The sequence below is a fragment of the Strix uralensis genome, chromosome 1, assembly GCF_047716275.1.
Source record: "Strix uralensis isolate ZFMK-TIS-50842 chromosome 1, bStrUra1, whole genome shotgun sequence".
In the NCBI taxonomy this organism is placed as follows: domain Eukaryota; kingdom Metazoa; phylum Chordata; class Aves; order Strigiformes; family Strigidae; genus Strix; species Strix uralensis.
The window spans coordinates 51,015,272-51,030,651 of record NC_133972.1 but is presented as its reverse complement, the minus strand read 5'-3'; positions in this window follow the sequence as shown (position 1 = coordinate 51,030,651).

Below are 15,380 nucleotides of genomic sequence, written 5' to 3'. Positions count from 1 at the left end.
AAACCCAGTCTTACAGAGAGAAGACTCTAAGACAGTAATATATTGAATATTGCAGCGATCGATTTCAATACCCTGAGTGGACACGGGAATAAAAATTCACCCCCAAGATGAAATGGTTAGGAATTCTTTGTTGGGAGGGAAAAAAAAAAAAAAAGCGGTGTCGTGTCCCCCCCCCGCCCCCCGATCCTTTTTGTTCAGGTTAGAAGAGGGCCGGGCAAGCATCTTTCAAGCTCGCGGGGTCCCGGCTTGGGATATAACCCTAAAGGTTAGCCGCATCTCAATGGCGTTTCTCCTGGTAAAAAGATGGGTCTTTGTCCGAAGGGAGCCGGATTAAATATCAAGCCCGGCTCCGGTGCGCGGGACGGGGCAGCCCCCCCGGCCGCGGCCCCGCGGAGCGGCTGCCCCCCGCGGCAGGGCTGCGCACCGGGGCGCCTGGCGGGGGGCAGCGGGGGGTTCCCGCAGCCGGGACCCCGGGCCGGGCGGCGAGGGCCGGCCCTCGCCTCGGCCGCCGCGGCGGGGGGTGGGACGGGGGACACGGGGAGGCCGTCCCCGGTGCCGGCGCTGGAGGGGAGCGGGGGCGCCCCCCGGCAGCCCCCCCGTAGCCAGGACAATTACAACGGCACACAAAGCTGCGCCCCGCCACCCTCCGCTCCCACCGCTGCCCACAGCCCTCTTTTCCCCGCACCGCCCCCCGCCCCCCCCTACCGCCCCGGCCCTTCTCGGCTTTAATTAATAATTAAAAGGCGGAATGAAAATTAAAGACGGGGTAGAGGAGGAGCGAGGCGTTTCCGCGCCCCGCGGGAGCCCGCCTGGGCGCTGGGGATGGGGGCGAAGGTGGCCGGGCGTTTTGCGGGGCTGCCGGGCTGGGGTCCCCCCGCATCCTCCGGGCCATCTCCCTCGTCCTCCTCCTCCTCCTCCTGCCCCTGCCCCTGCCCGGGGGTGCCGGGGCGGCCGCCCTGCCCAAAGCTGTTGCCGGTAGCCGGGGCTGAGGTTCAGCGGGGCAGTGGCCGGGGGCTCGGGTTTGCTCCACTCCCGCTCGGCTGCAGGGGAGAGGAATTACAGCCCGGCAAATGTGAACCTGTTGACTGCCACATCCCGAGTGAAAGGGCCGGTGGTCTTTTACATTCTCAAACCTATGAAGTTGGGATGCCATCGCTGGGCCCCTGGATTCACCTGTCACTGCAATCATTGCCCCCGAGCACTGACAAATATTCACAATAAAAGAGTGAAAGGGTCTCTTAAGGTTCACTGATTTGTGTGTAGAACTTTGGAAAACTGCAAACAAGCGAGAAAAATTGTCCATTCTTGTGAAGGGAAATACAAGTTTGCACTTAACCGTTCAGCGACAAAACCCACGGACTGGCCAAAGAGCCGGTGACATACACTGTAATCTCCATAACAATTTCATTTCCTCTCTTCCCTCGCTCCCTCTTTACTGGTTAGCAAAGGGGAAAATCTGAGGGTTTAATCCCGAGGAAGGCTTTCCATTTATTCCCACTGCAGGGAGAAGGGGATATAGAGAAAAGCCAACAGATCCCCAACAAAATGGAGAGGGAAGTCCTCGGGCTCCGCGCTGGGAGAGGCGGCTTGGGAGCATCCAGCCAGAAGACACATGCGAGTCAGAGTGAAATAGAAACTGGCGCTATTAAATTTCCTTTTAAGTGTGCCTTTGGATTAGTTGTACACGGAATCTAGTAATTAAGGCCCTTCTCTTTAGAGAAAACCTTTTCGGTTTCGTGTTCCAGCGTCGGGCGTGATTGCTGCGTGCTTGAGAGAAAAAAATAAAGGACCAGTTTTTCCTTTGAGCGCAAAAAGTTGCTGCCGCATAAGTGGTTTTTACTAAAGAGGACATTAAATTGTAGGGTATTAGCAATAATCACCGAGGGATCTGTTTTATACCGTCTCAGGCCTCAGAATCTGCTGTTTCCATCTTGCTGGGACCAGGGAAAAGCGCTTCCCGATTAAATTCTGCATTAATAGAACTTGGCAACCGGCAACAAAAACCTTGCTTAAGTGAAATGAAGAGACAAAAGGCACTTTAAATGCTGAGGCCGGGGGCTGGGGAGCTTATGCCACTTAATTTTAAAGGAAGACGACGTTCATGCCTCGCAAGCAGTGGAGAGCCCGTGCTCGGGCTGGCCGAGGGGTAGCACTGAGCCTCCTCCCTCGCCTCCCGGGGACGCACCGTTTGCATCCGAGACCTGGATGATCCGCGGAGAGAAACCGCTCGGCTCCCGGGAGGAGCTGCCTCTGCCTCATCTGGCCCGGCCACGAAGAGGAAGGGACCTGGGCTCTGCCGGCCGCCGGGAGCCCCCGGCGCCGGCGGGAGGTGGTGGTGGGGGGTGTCCCCACGCAACCGCCCAGGAGAGGCGTCCGAAACGGGGCACCTCCACCACCTGCTCCGGGGAAGGTTGCTTCACCCCCCTTTGAGACGCGGGTGTCGTTTCCCACGGGGACATGCGACCTCAGAAGCCCCTTCCCGATGCCCATGTGCTGCGCGGGGGCGGTGGAGCTCCCACGCGTGTCCGCGGGCCGGCGCAGCGGGACGCCCGGCACCGCGGCAGTGGGACGGAGCCCCCTCCGGCGGGGTCTGCGCGGAGCGGCGCTGCGCGGGGTCTGCGCGGGGTCTGCGCGGAGCGGGGTGGCAGCCCGTGCCGGGGCCGGCTCTGGACGCGGCAATAGAAATGTAACATCTCTCCAGACAAATTAATTTTTGACGGATTTATGGCACGGTTTGCTTTCAAGATATTCATTGGCTCCTCCGAGCTGTAATAAAGTCCAGGGTGCAGAAGTATAAACACGCACCGTCTGCTCGGCGGAAACCCTCGAACAGTATCTGCCAGCGAAAGATCAAGACACTTTGTGCATTTTCCACAGATAATGCCCATATTCCGAATGAGTGATCAGAGAACTCCGGTATTGTTAAGTAAAATGAGAGGAAGGCGAGTGACGTGGGAGTCGAACAATGGCATTTCTGAATCAGTTTGGTTGATTGACATTTGGGGGCTTCATGACCCGAGGGAATAGGACTCATTACCGTGAATACACCAAAACATCAACCGAGATTAGAACTCTGGATCTTTTAAAAATCCTATTTCATTCTAAATTATAGTGGGAAAATACCAATTCTAAGAAAAAAGAAAGAGAGAGGGAAGAAATTACTCCTTTATGCTCCTTTAATTGCTCAAAGCCCCCAAATAGAGTAAGAAATAGCGTTAAGGTTTTAGGCAGCATTTAAGAGGAGAAAATTAACTTTACAAACTAAAAATCTTGTCGCTGACAGAACACTGAATACGAGGAAAGACATATTTCTGCAGATCTTGCGCTGAGCTGAGATGGGAATAGGCGCACGATGCAGGAATAACTTAATAAGAAGGATATCTGACAGATTGATATGAATAACTAATTAGATATTATTCCATTTTCCTTTGCTACGTATTTTACATCTCGGATCCTCGGGAAAAGGACAAGTAAGCGTGAGGGGGGAATAAATAGAAGGGAAAATAAAAGGGTGAGGAAAAATGTGTCCAAACCAGCCTGGAGAGTCAGGAGAGGCAACGCGAGGGGTGCCATGGGATTCTTTTTGGAAGACCGGCTGGCTCTGAACAAAGTCTCTTTCTCACAAAATTGGGAGGAAAAAAAATAGTAAGGTGTGTGGCAGAGGAGGGCAAAATCTCTGAGGTTTGACCGTCCTTCCCGGTCAGAGCAGCCCCAGCCGGAGTCAATGGCCGTCAGGATTTGCCCATCTTCAAAACTATCTCCGGGTCCTGAAACCGAAAACACAGTCCCTGGGTCCAGCACAGGGCCAACGTGTTTTAAATACAGTCGTATTTGCTCCCTCCTATCTTTAGGGAATTAAATGCTCACGGGGTTCCTGACACAGGATGAAGCGTTTAACCAACGACATTACGAATGGGGCTGTAAGAGAAGGTTGCCCTGTTATCAGATTTTCGATCAGTTATCAAAGCCGAGGATTGCTTAGGAGCCATTGCTTTGCACAATAGAAACAAGGACGGTTTTATTTATTCGGCGGCCAGAAATACAAATAATTAGGACCCTGGCAATCCTGCCAAATAAATTCAGTGCTTTCAGGTTAAAACACAGGCGCACGAATAAACCCGATGATTATCTAAATGTTCAATTACGCATTTACTAATACGGCCAGTGAGTCAAAGCCTCCGCACGTCTAGATATCATCTTCATACGGAGACATCTTGGTTTTAATTAATGACTGCTTTATTCTCATTATTCTCAAGGAAAATAGGGGTCGCGTCACCTCAAAATTAAGATTATTTTAATTTATTTAGGCTCTTAAGCAAAAATCAGTCTAATTACGTTTCGAATTGCGAGGGAGAGGCGATGGAACTCGCTGCAGAGTTCGAACAAAGGCACGCCGCCGGTAACGCACCGCGCGGGGCTCGGCAGGGAAGGAGCGACCCGGCCGGTCCCCGCCAGCCCTCTCGGTGCCATCTGCAGGGGGGAGCGGGACAACGCGGTCGGGCGGCACCGCGCCGGTCACCCGCGGACCCCGCACGCCCCAGCCCCAGCCCCAGCCCCGGCCGAGCCCCGCTCGTTGCCGGAGACCGGCCGGCACCGCCACTCGGGCCGTAGAAGTTAAACCCGCGGCGCTCCCGCCCGCCTGCCCATCCCCGGGCACGGCGGGGAGACGCCGCCCGTCGCTCCCGGGAGCTTGCCCGGAGTGGGGGGGCACTGCGGGGCGCGGCGGGGCACACTCCGCTCCACCGGGAGGCGGTGGCGGCGGCCCCGGCCCCACACCTGCGCGGGGGCTCCGCGGGGAGCTCCCGGGGGAGGGCAGCGCCCCCCCGGCCGCCGGGGGAACAAAGACAGCGGCGCGGGGGGCGCCCGCTCGGCCGCGGCGGCGGGTGCCGGGCGAGGCGAGGCGAGGCCGCCGCCGGAGGGGCCGCCCCGCCCCGCCCCGGTGCCGCCGCCACCGCCGCCGAGGCCGCGGCCCCCGCCCGCTGGCGGCGGCGCCAAACGCGGGCCGGCAGCGCCCCCTGCGGGGCGGCGGTGGCGCGGCGGCGGCCCCGCCCCTTAAAGGGGCAGGCGCTCTTAAGGTGGAACGGGCGGGGAGCGGCGGCGGCCCCTCCGCGCCGCGGCTGGGCGCGGGGAGGCCGCGTCCCCCCCGACGGCAGCACTGCCGCGGACCGAGGTCCTGCAATACCGTCGATGCTGCCGCCGTCTCCGCCCTCGGCCCCCGCTTTCCCTTGAAGGCGTCGGCGGTTTTGCGGAGCATGTCAGCGAAGCGCAGAGTGCTCCCACGGGCGTGATTTTCCACGCGGGAGCCACGGGCCGTACCGCGCCGGCTGGATGAGTCGGGGGCAGCGAAACCCCCGCCGCCAGCTCCAGGGAGGTGCCCGGGCCGAACCGGCCCCTCCGGCGGCCGCGGCGTCGCTAACGGGCTCCGACCTTCGGCGCTTGGCGCTTCGCTTCATGGCGGGGACCACCCCGCTCGCTCTCGGGGTACGGGCAGCCCCCCTCGCCCACGCACCGTTCCCCGGGACCGGCGGCCGCATCGGGTTCCCCGCCCGCCTGGGAGCACTGGCCCCGGGTGGGGGATGGAAGAGAAAAAGAGGGGAAAGGGGAGTAAAAGAAGTGACGCCCCTTCAAGCGGCCCTGCCCCAGGGGCGAGGCGCGCCGTGCCGGCCGCTCCGCTCCGCGCCGCTCCCCACCGCGCAGAGCTCCTGCCAGCCCCGGGCAGCTTCAGCCCGGGGTCCGGCCGGCTGCGCGGGCAGACGCTCTCCCACGTCCCCGTGTTCCCCCCGCGCACACGAGCACGGAGGCAGCTCCGTTTCGGGGGCCGCGCGGGGCGCCGGGGCCGCGGGCCGAGCCTCCGCAGCTGCGGGCCGGGTCGTTCTCAGGCAGACTCCTGCCGCGGAGCATCCTCCCCCTGCCCGGCGCCACTGGCCCCTAGAGCAAACCAAATAAAGTGCATTAAGAAAAAATGAAAAGGGCGAGGGGACAATCCCCCCTACACGGGTCTTTGCAGCTGCCCGAGAAGGGCCGTGCCGCCCCCTCCCGCCCTCCCCGGGGCAGCTGGGGTCGGAGCCGCCGCCGTGCGCGCTCCTCCGTGGTCCCCTCCCCACCCGTCAGTCCCGCCGAGGAAAGATTTTATTCTGGCTCTCGGGGTTAGCGGGAAGGCGCTAGTTAGTGTGACAGCACAGAGGGTCCCCCACTGAAAAACGCCGGCGCTGAGCCCCCGGGCGGCTGCAGCGCGCAGGGAGCCGGTGTCCGCGGCCGCGCAGCTCCCCGCACCGGCTCCTCGGCCGCGGCGGCGGGACGGGTGGACACCGGCCAACCTCGCCAAGGACACCCGTGGCTGCACCGCTTTCACCCTCAAAAACGAAGCCGAGAAGGCTGAGGATGTCTCTCGGTTGCGCAAGGGTGCTATCGTTGCCCTGAAAATTCAGGGCCGAATTTCTCATGTTTCTAGACTGGGGACAGGGTTTGCTTTTGTTTTTGTTTTTTTTGGGGGGGGCGGATTCGTAATTAATGAAGACAAATATGCATTACAGCTACTCCACACAGGCCATTAAGCACGACGAGGTTTTCCTCTCGTGTTTTTAAGTGGTGATTTGTGGGCGCCGTGTATGGGGGTAGCCGCGGGGGGGTCCTACCGCGCAGTGCCGCGCAGCGGCCGCGCCCTCGCGGTGGCTGGCGAGCTCCGAGCCCCCACCGAGCTGGCCGAAACAACAGCGAAATATTTTCAAAATCAAACCCGTTTTCTGCGCCCCCCCCCCGCGCAGCAGAGAAGAATGATGACGAGTGACATGGCGCTGCGCGGCTCTGAGCGGCGCTGCGCGGAGCGGTCCCCCACCGGCTCCGCCGGCTGATTTAAGTGAAATAGCTCAGTGAAGCTCTGAAACACGGCGAGGAAGGAAGGGCCGTGTCCTCCGCGCATCGCCGCCTCATTTTTTGTTTTCCGCTTGAAGTTTCTGCGAAGTAGCCAAGAAATTAGCGCTGGGTTTCTCTCGGCCAGAGAAGGTCCCCGAAATTTGGCATTTATGTATTTCGCTTGCTAGTAGGCTTTCACGGGCAGTAAAGCTGGAAGCTTAGAAAAGTAGACAAAAATCTGAACCCTGCCAGATTACCCAGGAGACACAAATGCTGGAGGGGGGAACCGATGATTCACCCCGGGCTTCATACACGAGAGAATTAAAAGTAGTATGCAGTGATTTGTTGATGAATCTAATGTTTGAGGGGAAGGCTCTAAAATCTTGAAGGGGCAAGCTGTGCCATGAGAAAGCAACAGTCCCATAGACTTCAGCAGACCGTGTCACAACAAGCCATAATCGCGATTAAAGCAGCAGCAGCAAATCAGGTACCTTATCTCCTCTTTTTATGTAAAGCATCAGAATATTCTGTCTTCCCTTGACAAAGGAGCCCTCATCCAAAGCATTTTGTTCCTCTTGCCAGAATGAAACACATTTTCCTCCCCAAAGTAAACATAATGCATGTAACTAAAACACTGGCAGGGCCAACAGCAGGGAATTTAACTTTTAAAGAAACCGATCTCTGTCCGTGATTGATGCTGTGTCGCTCTGACAACAGAGAGTGTGTAGCTAATTGCCTCTATAAACGAAAAAGATATTGCCCTCATTTTATCAAACACATTCTTTGTCCGGGGCTAAAACAAGTGTCACAGTAAATGAACATGACTGTAGAGATTAATAGTTCCCCAGCAGTGAAATCTGAGTAAGAACCCCACGTTGGCAACCAGTGTCTGGTTTAAACTGGGAAGGAGGTTTGTATTAATTTTCCAGGAGCAGTTCCCCTTCCAAGGATCCACCTATGCAGCCATGATCACCTGGGTGCTGCTGGTCGGGATAACCCACAGCTCCTGTCACCAGGACCTCGAGGACCTCCCGGAGGCCCTTGGGACCCCCCCAGCCCTGGGGGCCTCTCGGGCCCTTGGAACTTCTCCGGGCAGAGCTTTGGCCAGCGTTTGGCTTCCCAGGCAGGCTGGTCTGCAGGGTGCAGCTCTCCCACCCCCCCTCCACAAGGCATCATGGAGAAGGAACTGCAAGGAACTGCAAGAGGTTTCCTTTGGGTCTCTCTAAAAGACAGGGTGATCCTGACTTTTTCTTCCAGAGGAGCTTCAGATGTTTTCTCTGTTCTTTAAGAATGATGTTTTCTTTGTATCTTGAATGTCAACAGCCAGTATTAGGAAGAAAAAGGGAAAGCATTACAGCAATATTTATTCAAACAGGTAACAGCAAATTCTGTGTGACCACCTAACAGAGGAAAATTCATCTTCAGCCAACACCAAAATGTGGCTTCTGGGATCTCTCACAACTGCTCAGTTTATACTTTTACTTCCATCCTTCCCCTCACAAGGCATTCCCTCAGCTTTCTATCCAGGCAGGGTAACAACACCCTGTCGTACTCTCAGTTTGTTTCGAAGGGATACTGAAATTTTGAAGAGCGTGGAGAAGAGACCCTCCCCTCCCACACTTCTGTTTTGAAACCCACAAGTGTAGTACAAGGTGCTCTCGGAGTGTATCCTGTCTTAAGGGACTGGATTACAACACGAAATACCCTCAAGAGACGGATATGTGAGGTGTAAAAGGTCTCTTTAACCTAGTGGGGAAAGGAATAGCTTGAACAAATAGCTGGAAACTAGAGCCGGACAAATTCGCGTGTGAAGGAAAGCACTCATTTGTAGGACACTGCCCAGGGAAGTGGCTAATTCACTGTTATTTGCTGGTTTTAAGCCTTCCTAGAAATTATGCTTTTGTCAGACACAATACTGGGTGGGGTGGATAAGATCTAATGGCCGATGTTAAACAAAATGTGATATTGTTGTAGATTCATAGAATTTAACACTGAGGGTCACAGTTTCTTCTTCTGCTTAGTCCAAACGCAGTGACACTGGTCCAGAAGCACGGGAAGAACCTGAAGCGCAGGTACCTTCCCCTGAAACTGCCGTTGGGTAGTTTTTCATTTTCCTTCAGTTTATCTAGAGTTGCTATTGACAAAGTACCTCCGGAGTAAAGCATCTTTGCATAATTATTTACGCTTTGGGTTTAAACTCTCAATCCATTCCCTTGTCTTTTTTTTTTTTTTTTTTTTTTTTTTTTCCCCCTCTAGGATTTTGCCCCTTACTCCATGGAATAACAAGCACATTCTTGGTGCTGATATTTTCCCTGCTGAACCTGCCTTACAGATAGCATGAGCAGTGCAGTTATGCCTATTAGTCACAGTGCTCGGCCCTGGTGTTAGACTAATTTGGAAAGACTTCCTGCATAGCAAGAAACAGCAGGATTTGATCACAGTCAGAGATCCATTACAACGTGCAGCAAGGCTCTTTAAGGAGCCCTTATCACCTGGGACATTTAAACACTGCGCTCCATGAGGCATCGGCAAAAAAAACCATGAAGAAACATTGCAGTCAAAGGAAGACGGGTCGCTCGAGCTGCTAGATCTTTTCCATCACTGAATTCTAGGACAGTGATTTAATTAAATAGTAATAGTAAAAAAATCTGACAAAAGAGGGAGAGAATGGGCAGCGAATATTGACTCTTTAACCGCACTATTTTGTGGAATATTAATGTTCCCACATTATGTCCAGGCATCAATCCTGATCTCCCTGGAGTCAATGGTGACATTCGATTGCCTCCCGTGGAAGAGGGTTATTTATCTGTGGGCATCTTGATCAAAATAAACACAAGGAAATAGATTGTACTTGAAAATATTTTGAACTTCCTTTTGCTTGATTTGAACAATTGCTTTGGTCCTAGGTTATTAAATCTTGACTTTACCCCAAGAGAGGTTGCTGTTGTATTGCTATCCTCTTTCCTTTGCTGCAGGGATAATCAAACATTTCAATAGCTTTCTGTTGACTGTGAGAGTATAGTTACTTTTAACCCTTTTTCAGCCTAGTCAAACAAAAATGTTAATGAAAACATCTCCAGGCAGCGCTTGGTCAATCTAAATATCAATTAGACTTTGAAAAAAAAACCCAAAACCGAGTGCCCTATCAACTGTTAAAAAGCAGGTAGTTTACAGAGAGGGAAATATATTGATGCACTTTGTACTGAAAAGGAAATCACCTTGTGAAATTTGAGGACCGGTGCTAGGCAAATATATGGATTTTGATGACATCTTCTGTTTTAAAACGCTACCCTAGAGCTCACAGCTCACATCTTGGGCTCACAGCAACTGGCATATTCTCCTCTTTTAACAAAGTAAAACATGCTGATCTGTGAAGGAGTGCTACACGGAAAAAAAAATGCACCTCTTCTGGTTTACATTAGACAGCCTTTCTGCTGCCTTCTTGTACCCCCCCCCCCCTTTTTTTTTTCCCCATGAAAACATCCCCACAATAAGATTCACAGCTGTTTACATGAATGTCTAACTCTATTAGCTGCAAAGGGGGAGAGCTATAAACTTAGCCAGTTATTCTTTGGTTTTAACTAATGTAGCTGTCACTGAATTTTTCCCTTGGTTCCCAGGACAAAAATAAGTAGTACTGGGAATACGTGGTTGGTTTTCCAAATGTCTTTTCGTAGGATCCTCTTAAATAATAGTGCTCAGAAGCATGCAAGGTATGAGCCCCGTTATATTATGTGACCTCTTAGGTATTAACAACGTGGATTTCTATTGTCTTATTTAAGCAGCCAAGTTACAAATAAATACAGACCAACACCACAAACTCAGAGCAAGAATTTACCATCAGCAAGAAATTACCTCAGCACGAAAACCTTGCCCAATGAGCGGATAATTTACTTGCCTCACTGCGCAATATAACTCAGCCGGACAATTAGAGGCCCTGGTATTTTAATAAAGTTGGGGGGGGGGCGGAGGAGGCAGGGAAGGGTTAAGCGGCGCGGCCTCGCCTGCCTCCCAGCCCCAGGGCGGTGGGGGGGTGCGGGAAGGAGCGTGGCCTTCATCTAAGGACAGAGAGGTGCGAAGGGAAAGCCCACCGTCTGGGTCGGCTGGTTAGGCAGGGAAAAAGCTTTGTTTGGTGTTACTTTGTGTATTAATGAACCATGCCTTAAGGAAAGGGCCTACAAGAGATTTGGGAGTCTCCCGGGCGGGATGCAGAGCAGGCGGGGACACGATCCTGTAGCCGTCGTTCGGCAGCACGAGTTGTCCCGTCAGGACTCCCCTCACACGTTTCCTTCGCCAGCCCAGGCTCCTTGCGAGCCGGTCCAGCGGCGGCTCCATCCCAGCCCCCCGGCCCCCGCTCAGCCCCCCGCGGGGCGGCTGGGGAGGGGAGGGGAGGGGAGGGGAGGGGAGTGTGTGTGTGTGTGTGTGCGCACCGCCTCCCCCCCCCCCCCCCCCCCGGGGCAGCCCACCCGGCTCGGGCAGGAACTTCGTGTCTTTACGGTGGCGGGTACCGTTTCGGCAGGACGGAGCGGCCCACGCGTGGGAGCGAGGCGGGCGGCGCGGCTGCGCGTGTATTCTCGTTTCCTGCGGAAAACCGGGCTGGAAAGGCAACCGCCGGCTTCAGAGGCCGCTCGGGAGCATCTTCTGCTGCTTCTGCGGAGGCCACGCCGCCGGTTTCACCCACGGGCTGAAAAACAGACAAGCGGGGACTTTCCGCCCCATCCCCCGCCTGTCCCCGAGCAGCCAGGGTTTCCTAAATGGCTGCTTGGGCGCCGTTGTTTGGCCTTCCCGCGGGAGCTGGTGCAGGTCGAACCCGTCACCCCCACACCCCCCAGCCGCCCCCCACCCGCGGGTGGGTGCCTCTCCCTCCGCCTTGCTCTTTTCTGTAACATGCGGACCCTGCCCGAACCCCCCCTCCTGCCCTTCTGTGCCTCTCGTGCTGTGATTGCGGTAAATGAATCAGTACGACCTGGGCTCTGGTACTGCCCAGGAGTTCAAAAAACTCCTTTTGGGAAGCTAAGGATGATAGAAAACTGGGAGTTACCTATCCACAATCAAATTCTCCTCCAGAGTTAAAGATGCTGAAACATATTTCATGCTGAGTCTCAATGACATAAATATTTCCCTAAAAATAACCTCATTCATTACACAAACCTGCTTAATGCTTTATGTCTGTAGCTGTTTATTGACTACTGAATCAAGCCTTGTGGAAAAAAACCCTAACCAACAACTCCTAATAATATATGATTGTGCAATTAAAGACTGTCTTATAATGTGTGCACAAAAGGGACTAAATTAAAACCACACAAGCAGCCATATGCCAGCATCCTAACTCTTTGGTACCTTTCTTTGTAGGCCGGGTTTTCTAAAGGTGAAAGCAATCTCTCTTCCCCCGCCCCCCGCGCCCCCTCCAATGTGGAATTCCCAGCAAGGGCAGCAGCATTCCTCGTTAGCAGGGTCTGAAACCTGAACCTTCAGCCGGGCACCACAGCTTGAGTTACAGGGTAACTGCGCTGGTCCCATCCAGGATAATAGCATTATTTTGGGTGTGGAAAATGGGTTCCTGGGGTCACGGCAGGAGTGGCGGAGTGGGCAGTGGGCTGTGCACCCCTCTGCTCCCCCCTTTCACAGCCACTGCTTGCCTTCAGCCTCCCGTGCAGGGAGTGCTACAGCTGCTCCCATAGTAGTATCTTGGCCTGGCCTTTTGTTGAAATGTGCATGCTCGGTTATTTTTGGTGCGTCGCCACCATTTTTGTTGAGAATGTAACTGAAAGGAATGTTTGTAGCTTTATATCTTGGCCAAATCGTAAGACAAAGTCATGGGACAGAGAAAAGGCTCTTTTCTGGTACTGGGTCTTTCCTCTTGCTAAAATTCCAAAATCTCCTGAAAGCAAGTTGAAGGTATTATAAATTCCCTAGTATGTTCCAAAAGTTTTTTATAAAGGAAAGTGTTTTGTAGCATAAATACCAGGGTAACCACTTACTTTACCAATATTTTAATTCAGTTATGTAAATTCCAAGGCATGATTGACAAGGTGTTAGTTGCTTGTGGGCTTCATCCTCATTTTAAAATTGTTAACACTTCTGTCATGACAAAGGGCTGATTTTATTATTGTTGTCTGTGTCTACATGGGAAAATTTATCACTAGATGGATTATTTTTTAGAGTAGTACATAGGGAAGACTGTTTCTATGCTCTCTTTGCAAGAGGTCTACTTATTCCTGTCAGATTTCTGCAGGCCACTGCTGATTTTACTAAAACTGAAATGCTTACTTTGACTTTGCATTGTGCATTATTTTAACAGCAGAAGATGGCAGATAAACACCTTTTATCTACTTTCCCTCCTACTGGGCTTTTAACATCAAAGATCATCCCATTCATCTTTGTTTCAAGGCGGGCTGTAAGTTTTCACATGACAGGATTGTTGAAAATCAAACTGACTATACTTGATCACAGTGGGATCTGCATGAAAATCCATCTACAAGTTGAGCTGTAATACTTACCTGTCTAGGTCAATTTGAGAACAACAAGAATGATAAGCACATAAAGCTGAAATAGTGTTGTTTCACAGTAGGGCTGTTGCACTGCCAGTATAGCGGAAAAGGCTGATTTAAGTAAATGTGGAGCGGCATGCAAAGCTGCATGATTTTATCACAGAGGTTATTAGATGCAAGTCTTTGTGATAATTTGTCTTTCTACTTGCCCTGACTTCATATGCCATATTGCCTGGGGATTATCCCAGCCGAAGAAGGAGGATTAAGGTATGTGAAGGAATGTAGTGGAAGTGTCAATAGAGGTTTCCTGTTGAACAGGGGAAGAGCAAAAAAATCCATGCATATGCTTTGGTGTCGTGGAAGAAAAAATGCTGGTTTCCAGTGGGGCTCAAGTTGTCACTGGAAAGCTTATGGGGTGCAGGGCACAGCCACAGCCAGCATGAGCTGGAGGTTCAGCTGCAGCCTATTGCGGGGAAGCCCTGTGTGTCCATGGCTTATTGTCAGTGTAGTTTCAGCATTGCTAACGAAAACAGATCCAGCAGCAGATCATATATTTATTTATACCCTGTCATTCTATCAATTATACAATTTATATATACAGAAAAAGTGGAAAAATGAGAAAAACCCTCTCCTCTTTCAAAATCAGATGACAGTATGCTATGATGTTCTGGCACTTTTGTGCAGTCTCATATATCAAATAATCTAACTATATTAATCAAAAAAGTAGACAAAACACTATTTTTTTTTCCTGAGCGTTAGCCTTGCTTAAAAAAAAATGGTTTTTTTGACTTAGATATACTGGCTCTGCATGGACATGTGTAACGTTAAAGAAGCTACGCCCATAAGTGAGTCTTGAACATCACGTATTTATTTGGAAATTCAGTCATTAGCTGTGTATCTTCCCGTAACTTGAGCAAGTTCACCAGATATATGAGTGTTTATATGTGTATTAATGGTTGAGCTAGCCATATTGCCTATAACTAAAGCTTTCTGACTCTTTCCATTATCATTTCCATTATAATGCAGCCAAACTTTAACTACTGAGACTGAAACTTTGCAAAGAAATATTGAGCCTGAGGCAGAACTTGCAATGGAAAATTTCAACTAAAAGACTTCAGGTTTCTCTAAAAACAAGAGCAAGAAAATTGCTTTGTTTGGCTCATGTTAACAAAATAAAAAAATAAAATCCCAAACCTTACAGAAAAGCTGTAGTGTTTTCTGTAACGGTGTTATGATCCAGTATTTGGGGGAGCAACAGTATTTGGAAAGACACTTCTAGCTGCTCCTGGGAAAACGTGTGGGAGTTTGGTTGAGCCATGATCCTCAGGGCAGTTACGGTTTGAGCATGTTTGGATTTTTGTGCTCAAGTCGACCAAGGATTTGACCTGACTTGGACCCCTTGTTTCTCCCGGCCTTGAAGACTGCCATGGGGCTGAGCTCTCTGGAGGGGCTGGGGCAGCACCCCAGAGCATCCCATGCTTTTAGGCCAGGCGGGCTGTGGGGAGAGGGACTGTGGGGTGCTGCCTATCCTTTCCACAAAGGAAATTTCCAGTAGGAAAATATGTACAAAAATAAGCGGAGGTTGTGAAGTCAAGTGCTCAGGAATTAGGAAATGCCAGAGTGACGTTTCCTGTGCTGTCTTCCCTCTTTGTCTCCCTTCTGTGTAGCCGTTATGATGCAACCTTTGAGTGCTCAAACTGTTTTTACAGCTTTCTCCTTAAAGGAATTTATTTTCTTGTGATAACAAATAATTATTTTTTTTAATTGCTTAGCAGGAATAGCTGGATAGCCGTGCATATTACAGAGCAAAAATGGATTTTTCTTCATGAGCCAAGTGTTTTTTTAATCAAATTTTGATGCTATTGAAGCTGAGTGTTCTGTGACCCTAATGGAGATCGATGTCTGCAAATGAATTGGATCTGTCAGAGCTGTTGTCTCTCTTCCTTGTCTTCTGCTTGTCGCTGTCTTGTAATTTTTGACTGTTCTCAGTCCTTATCTTAACACTGTAACAAGGAGATCGGTATTCAGCCAAGCAAA